The 12,323-nt window shown below is 37.8% G+C and overlaps 1 protein-coding gene across 1 annotated transcript in view; it reads right to left on the bottom strand.

Annotated features, from left to right (window-relative positions):
• Nucleotides 1-11,823, bottom strand: part of LOC150087613 (ras-related protein Rab-14-like) — a 154,402-nt gene extending 142,579 nt beyond the window's left edge. The window contains exon 1 of the mRNA XM_090369886.1: nucleotides 11,376-11,823. The gene's annotated coding sequence lies outside the window, so the exon portion shown is untranslated. The remainder of the gene's footprint in view (nucleotides 1-11,375) is intronic.
• Between the last annotated feature and the right edge of the window lie 500 nt (nucleotides 11,824-12,323).

The following is a 12,323-nucleotide window of genomic DNA, read 5'->3' on the forward strand; positions in this document are numbered from 1 at the left end:
CCCCAGGGCTTTCTGATTCTTCATTTTCTTCAATGCATGTTCTACCTCATCAGGAAGAATATCGGGTATGTGTTATGTGTTGCTACTTTGCAATCCATCTTCCCCACTGCTGGCATCATTCCCTCGCTCCTTGTATAATTCTCTATAGTAGTCCTCTGCTATTTGAATTATGCCTTCTCTGCTGTTTATAAGTACACCATCGCTATTCTTCAGTTTCAATATCATTTGTCTTTCTGTATTACTGCTCATGGCTGCTGATTTAAATCCTTTGTTGTCCCTTAATGCTTGTTCTACTTTTCTTGTGTTGAATCTTCTTATGTCCTCTCTGAGTCTCTTTCTAATGGCTTTGCATAACTCAGTATACTCAATTTTCTCCCAGTCAGTGTTTTTCTTGCTCTTCATTTGTCGTCTTCGGTTCATCATGACAAGTGTTTCTTGACTAATTTTTTCTTCTTTGGATTTCCTTTTCCCTATAAGTTTCTTAGGCTTTATCACTTTCAGAAAGTTGTAATATTCCTCGTCGATATCTTGGTCCTGAGCAGTCTGCAGAAGCTCAAACTTTTTCTTTTTCTTAACATACTGCTTTTTCTCCTCTTCTGTTATCTCAAAAACCTTTGTATTATTTACTCGAGTCAGTTTTTTCCTTTCCTTTCCTACATCTGTATCGTGTACATCTTACCATTCTGTGATCACTTCCAACATTTACCTTATTCAGGACAGTAACATCATTCACAATATATCTTCTGTTAGTGAGGATGACGTCAAGTTCATTAGTTGTTAATCCATTTGGACTCTTCCATGTCCACTTTCTGTTCACTCTTTTCTTGAAAAAAGTGTTCATTACTGACAATCCTTGAGATTCTGCAAATTCCACAAGTCTTTTGCCTCTTTCATTTCTTTCATCAATTCCAAAATTTCCTATAGTTTCCCTTTCTGCGCTGTTTTGTCTTTTTCCAACCTTAGCATTAAAGTCTCCCATAATAATAGTATAGTGGGTTTCTGCTCATCTAGAAGACACTCAATTTCGGTGTACATTTCTTCAACCTCTTCATCACCATGGCTCGATGTTGGTGCATAAATCATTATAACCTTTAGCTTGTACCTCTTAGAAATCTTGAGTATTAGTCTTGACACCCTCAGTGATGTACTTTTGAATTCCAAAATGTTGTTTTTTTAACCCTTTATGGACGAGAAACCCAACTCCACCTTCACTTCTTTCACTGTTTCCATTGGTGTACAGCAGATTTCCACTTGATAAACTTATAAGTGATTCATTTCTTCTTCTTGTTTCAGCAAAACCGATAATATTCCAATTCACATTTTCTAATTCCTTTTCCAGCTCTAATATCGTGTCTTCACTGATGAGTAATCTTACGCTGTAACAGGCCAAGTTCATATGTATGAAGGAAGGTTGTTCCAGAAAACGGCAGTTGAATGAATAAACGAGGAAGATGAAAAGTTGGTTCTGTGAGTTTGAAGTTGGACACTAAATTGATGTTGGCTGGTGGCGGCACGAGTTCGGGCTGTTTTGAAAGAGAGAGAGCAGGAATTATAGAAGCCAATTCAGAAGAACGGTGCCCATGAAAGTATCGGTAGAAAAGAAAAGCAGCAGAAACAGTACGTCTATGGGACAGCGAGTCTGTTAGGGAGGAGTCATTAATTAACCTAACTGGGTTAATTAATGACAGCGAGTGGAGAGAGTCTGTTATAGAGGAGTCATTAATAAAACTAACTGCCCTCTTCTGAATGGAATCTAGAAGACTGAGAGAGGTTTTGGGGGCATCGCCCCAGATGTGGGAACAATATTCCATGGTAGGGCAAATTTGCGATTTGTAAAGAGTGAACAGCTGTTTGGAAGAAAAGTAAAGCCAAGAGCGAAAGAGAAAACCAAGTTTTTTAGTTGCAGAGGAAACAATATTTGTAATGTGCTTGTGCCAAGAGAGATTAGAAGTCAGGGTAATCCCCAAAAGAGATATATGACATTGCCTAGAAATCAGAGTGTCATCCAAGGTAAGCATAGGAGCAGAAGAATCCTTTTTTACGAGACATGAGTTTTAGAAGGATTGAAATCAACTAAGTTGTCATTGTCCCACTGGAGAATTACCTGGAGATCAGCATTTAAGGAATTGGTAGCAGATATTCGAGAAGTTGAAGCTGATTGAGCAGGGCAACGTTTCTCGAAATGGAAAGTGGAATGCAATGTGCTATCATCAGCAAAACTATGGATAGGATTTCCAGTCAATGGAAGAATGTCATTAATATACAAGAGGAAAAGAGTGGGGGAAAGAACTGAACCTCGAGGAACACCAGCATTAGTGGAGAAGTTAGAAGAGAGAGAGCCATCTACCATCACCCTCAGGGAGCACTCAGAGAGAAAACTGGATAACTAATTACAAAAAATAGTTGGCAAACCATAAGATGGAAGCTTGTTAAGACCTTTATGCCAAACACGATCAAAAACCTTTGAGATGTCAAGAGCAACTGCTTGTGTTTCAACAAACTTTTCCATTGAATTTGTGCATCAAAAACCTTTGAGATGTCAAGAGCAACTGCTTGTGTTTCAACAAACTTTTCCATTGAATTTGTGCATAAATGAGTAACATAAGCCATAATATCACCAGTGGATTGACACCAATGGAATCCATTCTGGTGATTGTTGAGCAGACGGAAGGTTTCTACGTAGTTTAGGAGTTGGCACTTAATTGATTTCTCCATTACTTTAAAAAGAGTAGAAGTAATTGCAATGGGACAATTATTGGATGGGAGGGATTTGTCACCCTTTTTAGGAACTGGCTGGATATGAGCAAATTTTCAAGCAGAAGGTAAAACACCTTTGGAATAAGAAAGTGAAAAAAGGTGGCAAAGAACAGGAGTAAGGAATTCAGGAGCACAGGTTTTGAGAACAAGTGGAGAAATACCATCAGGACCTGGCGCTTTCTTAGCATCAAGATTCGTCAAAATCCTTCTGACATCTTTTTGACGGAAGACCACAGGAGGCATTGAATGGAGCGTGTTAGGAATGGTGGGAGGTGTTTTACCAAGATCATTAATACACGAGTTGGAAGAAAAATAGGATGCTAGCAGGTCAGCTTTATGCTTGGCTGAAGTGACAACAGAAACATCTTGTTTGAACAGAGGTGGGAGCAGAGATGGGCGAAAGTTGCCGCCAATAGCTTTGGTAAGAGACCAAAATGCTTGGCTACCATTAGGGCAAGGAGAAAGTTTTCTTCTCTTGGCCTATTCAAACCCTAGTTTGGATTGATTAATAACTGCTTTACAATTGTTGTGAGCTTTGGTGTAGGTAGATACTGAAGAATTGGAAACAAGCCAATTACGAGAAATTACAAAGGAAATTACCTCACTGTTAGGCAAGTTGGACTGGAGAAAGTCAAGTTGCAAAGAGAGCAAGGCAAAGAGCACCAAGTGATTAGTGGAGTTGGGAGAACGGTAGAGTCAACAGATGATTTTGACACAGTGAGGTAGAGGGATTTTAAGTGAGAGAAGATCAAAGAGAGTAGATTCCAAATTACCAAGTCTCTTAAAAGGGATATCAGAATGGACATATACACAAGTACCACCTTTGTGGCGAAATGAATCATACAGCGAATAATTTGGGCAACTGAGATGAGTAGTAGTTGAATCAACTGATAACTGATAAAATACATGGGGTTTGGCAGATTGCAAGTGGAAATGGACGTCATTGATATTAGAACTGAGACCACATATATTTGTGAAATGAACTAGAAAGTATTTGGGAGGTTTAGATCTTTTCACAGATAAGCTTACTGTATTAGTTTGACAATTCATGGTGTATTCAATAGTAAGAAAAGTGGGTGGGGGGGGGGGGGCAGGCTGTATGAAGTAATGAAATTTTTGGATAGGGCATACACATTGTAAAAATATACCCAGATCCTTGACATAACGTGGCGTCGACAATGCCCCCCCCCCCGCTTACTACTCGGACTCCCTCCAGTCATTATCTGGCAGAGTAGAGGTAGCAAGATTATAAACTAGCTGATCCGGAAGCCTCCTAAAGAGTCACCAATATGTTTGGTCCAGTGTACTAGCTAGCAGCCAGCCTGCGAACACCATTTTAGAGCTGTACTCTCGAAACGTAAGGAAGACTGGATCTCGCCACGATGTTCACCATAACATGAAAAGTCATCAGTCCAACTGCATAATGGAAGAGATGGGGGAAGGGTTGACCGGAACTTAGCTCTGGAGACTAAACATGGGTTCCACCACTTCAAGCCTTCAATAACCAAAGTGGTGGTATTGCACTGGTTGATGAGAGTTATCTACCACCTAGGATGGCCTGGAACATTATCCAATAGTAATAAAACTGTTAAATCTAGATTTTTCCACAAGTTCAAGTAGCACAAGTTCAGTAGCACAGAATCTAACACAGGGATTTCCCAATATTGTTTTTTTTTTTTTTCTTTTGCATAAAGATTAGCAAACCAAAAGTGGAGATGCACAAAAAAGAATGGAAATGTTGAAAATTTACTTCCAACATAATTTTTCTCCACACAAAAGCTCAAAAATACTGTGTTATGCAAGGTTGTCACAATTCTCTAACCATGTTAGAGTGAAACCATGTTATATAAGTACTGTGTTGTGCAAGGATTGCCGCACTTGTTTGCCTTTAGCCACACAAGTTTGCCTTTAGCTAGCAGGTGGCTGATTGTTGGAACAAACTTCCATCTGTCGTTGTAGAAGTTGATAGCTTAAACAGATTCAAGAGGCAGAGCAAGACAAACATTTGGAGCGAGTGGATAGGTGAAATGAGAAGTGGTGTTTTTTTTTTTTTTTTTTTTTTTGGCTGCTGCTATATAAGCTTGCTTTCTTGCATCATGCATCTTTACTAATGCTAAATGTATATTGATTGGTTGCAACAAATATTCAAATTGGTTTGAAAGGAACAGGAGAAATTATAGAAGCCAGTTTGGAAAAACAGTGCCTATGGAGAGTACCTGTAGAAAAGGCTTTCTGAAAAAACAGAACGTCTATGAGACAAAGAGTGAAGAGACTTTGTAAGTAATGGGGCATTAATTAACCTAATTGCCCTCTTTTGAATGGAGTCTGGAAAACTCAGAGAAGTAATGGGCACACTGCCTCAAATGAAGGAACAATATTCCATAGTAGGGCAGATTTGAAATTTGTACAGGAGTAGTAGCTGTTTAGAAGAAAAGTAATGCCAAGAGTAAAAGAAAAAAACCTGGTTATTCATATGCAGAGAAAGCAATATTTCACATGTGCTTATGCTGAGATTGGAAGAAGAAAGATTAGAAGTTAGGGTAAACCTTAATAGAGATATGTTACCTTGTCTAGAAATCTAAAGTATCATCAAGATAAGTACAAGAGCATAAGAATCCTTTCCTTCTAAAACATCAGACAAGACTAAGTTTTAGAAGGATTGAAATCAATTAAGTTTTATTTGCCCCACTGGAGATCAGCATTAAAAGAATTGGCAGCGTATATTCGAGAAGTTGAAGCCATTTGTGCAGAGCAAGATTTCTCAAACTGAAAGGTGGAATCATCAGCAAAACAATGGATAGGATTTACAGTCAATAGAAGGTCATTAATATACAAGAGGAATTGAGTATGCAAAGAACTAAACTTTTGGAGCATCAGCATTAGAGGAGAAGTTAGAAGACAGAGAGCTATCTACCAACACCCACATTGGGCAATCTGAGAGAAAACTGAATACCCAATTATAAAAAACAGTTAGCAATCAATCCAGAAGATCAAATCTTGTAAAGAGGACTATGTCAAATACAATAAAAAGTCTTTGAAATGGCAAAAGCAAATGCTTCAGTTTAACAAACTTTTCTAATGAATTTTTCCACAGATGGGTGACAAAAGCCAATATATCACTAATGGATTGACAATGATGGAATCCATGTTGCCGATCATTGATCAGATGAAGGATTTCAAGTTAGTTTAAGGGGTTTTTTTTTTTGGCTGATGCTGTATAAGCTTGCTTCCTTGCATCATATGCCACTACTACTAATGATAAAATAGTATAGGCAAATCCACTGGGAGCAAATTTCCAAGTAGAAGGGAAAAACCACCAGTAGAATAAGAAAGGAATATGAAAAGGCAAACACAGAACAGTAGCAAGTTCTCACACACACACACACACACACACACACACACACACACACACACACGTTTTGAGAACAAATGGAGAAATGACATCCGGAACCAGAGCTTTCTTGGAATCATGATTATTCGTATTTCTTCTATCATCCATTTGACAGGAAACCACTGGAGGCACCGTGCGGAGTATACTGGGAATGGTAGGAGGTGGTTTACCAAGATCATTAATACAAGAGTGAGAAGAAAAGTAGGATGCTAGTAAGTTGGCTTCATCTTTAGCTAAGGAAGCAAAAGAACAATGAGGTTTTAACAGAGATGAGAAGTACAGATGGGCAAAAGTTTCAGCCAAACAGAAGTTGCTCAATTGCTATTTGACCAAGAAGAAAGTTTTCTAGTCTTGGCCTATTCAAAAGCTAGTTTGTGATTGATTTATAATTGCTTTCCAATTGGTGCAAGTTTAAGTATAGAAGAAAATGAATCTAGAGAGTTGGATACAAGCCAACTACAATATGCAACATTCGTCATGAACATCCTTAGCAAACTGATTGGAAAACCCAAGGGATATGCATAAAGTTTTAGATTTTAAGGTGGAGCACAGAATAAAGGATTTCACCCCAACAAAAATAATTTAAATGACACCATCTGAGCAAACACTGATATCAAAAGATTTAAAACAGTAATCCAACCAGAGAGAAAGAATATAAACCTTGCAGATCATCTCACATTTTGCATTATTGTATTGTCAAACAACATGAGGCCAAAAGTGGTCAAGAGGAGAAACACTCTATTGGAGAGGAGGCCATCACCAAATTGTAATATGAAGTGCCTGGAGGACCACTCGCATAGACTATGTATTTGGTAGGGTTGTTTGTGAGAAAAAGATCAAGAGTGTTAGCTGTGTGGTTAGGAATGTCTGGTATGCTGGTAGGTAAATGAAGAATTTGTGCAAGGTCATTAGTAACTGCAAAAGCCCCCACATCTTGACCAGCTGGGTCCATGTGACTAGAAAACTGAAGCCAGCTGGAGTTCTGAACATTAAAATCACCAAGGAAAATTACCTCACTGTTAGGAAAGTTGGACTGGAGAAAGTCAAGCTTTAAAGAGAGGAAGTTAAAGAGTTTCAAGTGATTAATGGAATTGGAAGATTGATAGAGGCAACAGATGAATTTGACAGAATGAGTAGAGAGATTTTAAGCCAGAGAAGTTCAAAAAGAGGAGATTCCAAATTACTGTCTCTGAAAGGGCATATCAGAGCAGACATGTGCACAAGTACATGGTTTACTATTTATGTGAAGGGCTCTGCAGCTGAGTGGTAAAGCATTCAGGTAAATAAGTTCACACACTTCAGTGACCATAGTTCCAATAGTTCCAGTCTGCATGACATTAAATATGGTAGTTCTTGTGTGGCTTTCTCAAGAGTATAAACAGGCAAATTATTATTATTATATCATACAAATGTGTGTTCATATGCTGATTTGAAATGTTTTATGAACTAAAGAAAACTCTGAACAAATCATGAGGAAGTCGCAGTTCCTTCTCAAAAACTACTGAGCACTTCAAATGAAGCTTCCTTAAAGAATTTCTCCCATATCAACACAAAACTTTCCAAACAAGTAATCAGTGGTAAACTCACTACCCTCTTACACAGGACACAGCAGTCTATTATATAATTATTAAATATACATTAAACTCTTTAAAATCTGACACCATCAAGGACTGAGAGGTGCCAGATTGTAAAATGTTTATTTATTTACATCTGTAAATATTTATAATGACTATCATGTCCTTTCATTTGATTTTGCAGGCAATAGGATTGAAACTACATGGATAATGCAGCAATCTTAATTCCAACAGCAGCAGATAGATATATTAGATATTTGGCCTGATATATCTTCATCAATGTCATTAATAAATATAGAAAATAAACTATAGCAGAGCAACTTGTTACAAATAACTCTAATGGGTTTCCCCTGGTATTGCCCTGATATTCTACTACTCGCAACAGATAGCCTTAGCTATATTACAACTTTGATAACTGATTTTGTATATAGGAGAAACCTGGAACAATTCTTTACAGCAGTTTTGCCTGCATGTTGTCACTTGAGACTATCAACTATTAATAAGGAATCAGTTAGTCCTGAAACAGATTGTCATAGCAGTCTCGTTTGGTGACAAATGGCCAGTTAATCTTTTGGAGAGTATGAGAATAGTGGTATCCAAAAGATTAATCTTTTGCAGAGTACGAGTAGTGGTATCATATGATGCAAGAAAACAAGCTTATATAGCATCAGCCAAAAACAAAATTCCCACATCACCAGTCCATCTCCTCCAATAATGTCTAATTCTTCCTTGAATTTATTCAAAATGCCACTTCCACAAACACTCACTGACTGAAGGTAAACCTCCATACATCTATCCTGCAACTATCCTTTCTCAATTTGAATTTATATCCCTCATGTGTGTAGCCTGCACAAAAGGAAAAATGCCATCAGCATTCAAAGCTTTAAGAACCCTGATAAAATCATCTCACAGGTACTTAGTCCCAAGATGCTGCAATTTGGAGAACTGAAGTCTGGCTTGGTAAGACCACACTACAATTCCCGTCACCAATCTCGTTGCCCTTCTCTGCATCTGTTCTAGCAGATCTATATCCTATCTAAAATGAGGCCTCCAGACCTGTATGCAGTACTTAAGATGTGACCTAACCCTTGCCTTATACAATATGATAATCACTTCCTTGCCCTAGCAAAGTTTTATTAGCATTAGCATTAGCATTAGTAGAGGCATTTGATGCAAGAAAGCAAGCTTATGCAGCATCAGCCAAAAAAAAAAAAAAAAAAACCCACTTCCACTTCACCCCTCTGTTCGTTCAAAATACCTGTCCAGCTGAGCCTTAAACTTATTTAGGCTATCAACCTCCACCACAAGGGATGGCAGTCTGTTCCACCAACCAACCACCCGCTGGCTAAAGGCAAATTTCCGCACGTCTATCCTACATCTGTCTTTCCTCAATTTGAATTTATGCCCTCTCAGGTGATTTTTCTGAGCTAGAGGAAGAATCCCATCAGCATTGAGCATGCTTAAACCATTCAAGGCTTTATACACCTCTATCAGATCACCTCGCTGGTGCCTAGTCTCCAGACACTGTAATTTGCAAAACTTAAGCCTTTCTTCGTAAGAGCACCCCTTTGTTCCATTCACTAATCTTGTTGCCCTTCTCTGTACTCGTTCCAGCAGCTCTACATCCTTCTTGAAATGAGGCCTCCAGACCTGTATACAGTACTCTAGGTGTGGCCTGACCATTGCCTTAAGTCAGGCTAATAATTAACCGTATGGCTAATAATTTATTATTATTAGCCATACGGTGCAAGGAAACCTGAGACTTATGCTGCACCAGCCAAAAAAAAAATTTCTGAATCACCCTGAGAGAGTAAGAAGTAGAAGGGAATCACCAAGAAAGAGAAGAATGATGATATCCAGCTCAGGACCCTGGATGTGCCAAGCCCATACTCACCAGATGTAAGCCCCTAGGGTTCCTGTATATCAGGAGTGGCCAACTTAATTTGTGATGCGATCTACTTTTTCCTTCAAAATGTGCCGCGATCTACCATCTCAAAAATTTCATTGCACAAATCGAGGGATGACTGTATATTTAAAATTCGTCATGATCGACCGAAATTAAATCCACAATCGATTGGTAGATCGCAATCAACTTGTTGGCCACCTCTGCTGTATATCATAGACAAAACTCCATTGAGATGTTCTAGCAGCCTGTCTACACTGTTCAGAGAACTTCAAACCAGAGTACATGATTACCTCCCGATCCTTTTGGGATAATACTACTCATATGCAAAAATTGCAATTGTCAATTTTAAAATTTCAGATGCCATTTCTCAACCCATCTGCCTAATTTTTCTAGATCTTGTTGCAGCAGCATATCTTCATTACTATCATTAAACACCCTGCCAACTTTTGTATCATCTGAAAATTTAGACATTAAGCCTGTATCAAAATCAATTCCAGGCCATGTCGGGGAAAAAAGGAACAATTGCTAGTAATTATACTATACTTAGCAACAATAAAAATAATCATTAATAAATACAGAAGACAACCATGGGCTCAGCACTGAACCCTATGCAATTCCAGTAATAACATTAATCCATGAAGAGCAGTGCCTGTTGATAATCATTCTTTGTCTTCCCAAAACTCAACCATCCCTTTATCCATAGCAGCAACTTTCCCTTAATGCCATACTGCTCCAATTTGTACAGCAGTCTTCTATGTGCAAGTGTATCAAAAGCTTTCCTGAAACCCAACTATATATCAAAATTATTTTTGCATACAGTTCCTTTGTGACCACATCTTAGTATCCAATTATATTGGTCACACAAGATTTCCCCTTGACAAACCCATGCTGTGTCTGAAGTTTAACAGCTTGTAACTTAAGAAAGTTAAGTTTGTAACATTTAAGTTTTACTGGCAAATCAACTACTGTGGCTATAGTGAGCCAAGAAGTAAAGTTTCAGCATCAACTGGCAGATAGATACATTATGCACAATGATAGTATATGTGATATGTACTTCTTGGAAATCCATCAAATATATATATATATTTCTTCTCCCTCCCTGTTCATTAATTATTATGTTTAATTTATTATTTTTTGCTCAACAGTTTTGCCATGCTACTGGCATTAATTTTGATTTATATTTAATATCAGTTATATATATATATATATATATATATATTCAGGAGCATATTCAGGAGTGCGCAGAAGGGGCATGTGCCCAAAAATTAGAAATAAAAATAAAAAAAAACGCTAGAAGCATTCTAAAAAAACTTAAAAAAACCTGGTCGCCATGCCCACTCCCCCCTTACGATGATACCTGTATCTGGTCGCTATACCTCCTTACGATGATACCTGGTTACGCTACTGTATATATTCATATATATAAAATGAACAAATATTGTGTGTATGTGTGTTAGTATTCATAAAGTAACGAATTTGTTCAGTTCCATTATTTCTACGTGATAGTGACGTTTTCAATTTCTTTCTTTTTAATGTCATAAGTGATCAGTACACTTGATATTAAGATTTTTTTCTTTGACTTAATATGCGCACTAACTCATTTACAATTAAATAAATTAATTAATATGAAGTGTTTCTGTTTTTTCGTACTAAGTTAAATTGCAATTTCTAAATATATGGGTAACATAATTTTTCCTTCCTTTGCTAAATATTTGAAAATTTAAAGGAATATCCATAAAAATCTTACTTTGTCCGTTAAATAAATCTCTATCCAAAGCTTATGGCACTTATAAGTGAAAACTATTTCTTTCAAGGGTGCTGTTTTTAATATAATCAATCAGCTGTTCACGAAATCAGGTAGTGCAGAGAAATCCAGTGGTTGTATTTAACTGTCAAAGATGGCTGACAATTTTACTAAACAATAACAAAAATGTATTCTTTATATTTCATAAAAACTCTACGTTATCGCTTTCGTATCTTCTCGGAAACTGGAATAAAACAAACCCAACGATTCTTGTTTATTTATTTATCTTTTTTTTCTCCTTACCCACACGCAGTCAATTTTAAAGCACTAGAAACCAATCCTTCAATCAAATCAACACTGCTACGCCATCTGCAATGGACAGGGCGAAAACTACAACTTGATAGTCTTGCATCCAGAAATGGTCAGTTGGATTGGAGGACTGAAACATCCCAATAATCATGATAGAGACGGTCCATTGTGAGCCTCACCCCCAAAAAAAAAAGTTTCTGTTGTTCGTATTTCGTCTATGTTTACATTATCCGTTGCATTATCTACCAACAGCTACTCCAAGCACAAGACCGATCAAACACAGAGTGAAAATAATTCATACAGACTCGTCCCTTCCCTGAGGAGAAGAGCCTCTACCAAATTTAGCTCATTTCAATCAGCGTGAGGGACACAGCGATACCACTCTACCTTTTCACACAACTTTTTATTTGTCTTCTTGTTAAGTCCCAATGAAGTAGCATCTTTGACCTAGTGTGGATACGCAGAAGGTGGTTTGCGCGGTAGCACAGTGGTAGCGTTACCGTCCTCCCCACACCGGGTGGAAAAGGCCAGCGTTCGTATCTCATCGATGAAGCCAGGAAATTTTATGGGCTTTTTTCACTCTGTGCGGGAATTTGTCGGTCTCAGGTGTAGAGAGTAAGGTTTGGAAAAGATGGGGTTTTT

This window comes from Mastigoproctus giganteus, chromosome 3, assembly GCF_048544385.1.
Source record: "Mastigoproctus giganteus isolate SK-2022 chromosome 3, ASM4854438v1, whole genome shotgun sequence".
Lineage (NCBI taxonomy): Eukaryota > Metazoa > Arthropoda > Arachnida > Uropygi > Thelyphonidae > Mastigoproctus > Mastigoproctus giganteus.